The 1,643-nt window shown below is 34.1% G+C and overlaps 1 long non-coding RNA gene across 1 annotated transcript; it reads left to right on the forward strand.

Annotated features, from left to right (window-relative positions):
- The first annotated feature begins 292 nt into the window (after positions 1-292).
- Positions 293-1,333, forward strand: LOC144439311 (uncharacterized). Its single transcript, XR_013481099.1, has 3 exons — positions 293-389; positions 1,034-1,181; positions 1,296-1,333. It is a non-coding gene; the product is annotated as an uncharacterized LOC144439311 (long non-coding RNA).
- Positions 1,334-1,643: the final 310 nt, after the last annotated feature.

Raw genomic sequence — 1,643 nt, forward strand, 5'->3', positions numbered from 1 at the left:
AATTTGTTTGCTATGGGGCATCAATTGAAAATTGTCGAATTCATAACTTTGCTTTCTCATGAATAAATGATCACTCAAAGCAAGGTGTTACTAAGCCAATACATTGATAAAGCAGTTTTTCTGTACTTTAATTTGTGAATAACATCACGTTGTCTCTTCCAAGAGATTTGATTGATAGATTACTTCCATTATCAATTACTAAATGGTTATCCCACTTTATTGCACTTACACTTTTGTTTCATTAAATTATTTTGCAATTGTTTTGATAAATAGGGTTTCAGGTAGAGTGATATCAATGGAAGTCTTCAAGAAATGGCATGTAGCCTTTCATGGTACTCATCTAGATGCCGTCAGACCAATTTTACAATGTGGTGATTTGCTTATGCCAGGTAAGTTACTTGCTCTGTCAATATAAATTATGTATGATGTCATTAATTTTGTCATCAGTATCACCACCAATGTAATCATCATTGTTGTCATCAATACTGCTATTACTACCACCACCACCACCACCACCACCACCACCACCACCACCATTATCTTCATCGTGTAATGCCACTTGTAGGAATAATAATAGTAAGATGTTTATCAAATTTCAATACCTCGTGCCTAAATACAACGGAAAAGTACACTAGTATATATATACAACGAAAAATAAAGTAACGCGGAGTAGAGTAATGTAGAGTAGAGTAGACTGGAGTAGAGTAGAGTAGAAGAAAATGGCATCAAATCAAGTAGAACAACAGAATACAGCAGAGTAGAGTAGAATAGTGTAGCACAGATTAAAGTAAAGTGGAGCAGAGCAGAGTAAAGAGTAAAAAGTAGAGTAAAATATAAGTTTAAAGGCATAGTAAAGTAGAGTAAAGTAAAATAGAATAAAGTATAGTAATGTAAAGTACACTGTTAAAAAAAGAGTAGACTTACGTAAAGTATGCAATAAGTAAACTAAAATCAAGTCAAGTCAAGTCAAGTGAATGTCACTTGTACATCAAAAGTAATCACAACATAGTATTTCACCTCTTGTCTAACACAGGTGATGTGGCAATGGGAGGAAAGAAGCTTTCTGAACGGGAAGGACATTTCAACGATGAAAGAAAACCCAAGAATTTTGATACAAAACAAGTCTTCCTATCGCCTAGCATCCGATATTCTGGACACAATATTTATGCCCATCCTAGCAGGTATGTATATGTTTCACCAGAGTTTCACTTAGCATTTCAAATCTTCAAATGTTGTATTCCATTGTCACACTTTCAATCAAACTTTTTTTTGCAATATTTTGAATTTTTTTTCAGATTCAAGGACAAGGTTACAAAGAAAGTCTACTCTGTAAAGGTAGTGTTCCAAGTGTTGGTAAATCCTAATAGCTATACAGTTGGACCAGAAACAATTGGGGCTAAGGAGAGAATTGATCCAAAATTCAGCAATCAGGAACTTGAATGGTTCACCAAACAGCGCGGTAGCATTATAATATATGGACTCTTGGTAAATATGAAGTAAAGCTTATGTTGGTACCCAGGTTTATATCAGATTGATTTATACCCAGATTTATATTCGGATTTGCGTCCAGATTTATACCCAGATTTACACCCTGATTCATATTCAGATTTATATTCAGATTTATAATTGGGTGGATAACCAAA

Source organism: Glandiceps talaboti, chromosome 8, assembly GCF_964340395.1.
Source record: "Glandiceps talaboti chromosome 8, keGlaTala1.1, whole genome shotgun sequence".
NCBI classification, from domain to species: domain Eukaryota; kingdom Metazoa; phylum Hemichordata; class Enteropneusta; family Spengelidae; genus Glandiceps; species Glandiceps talaboti.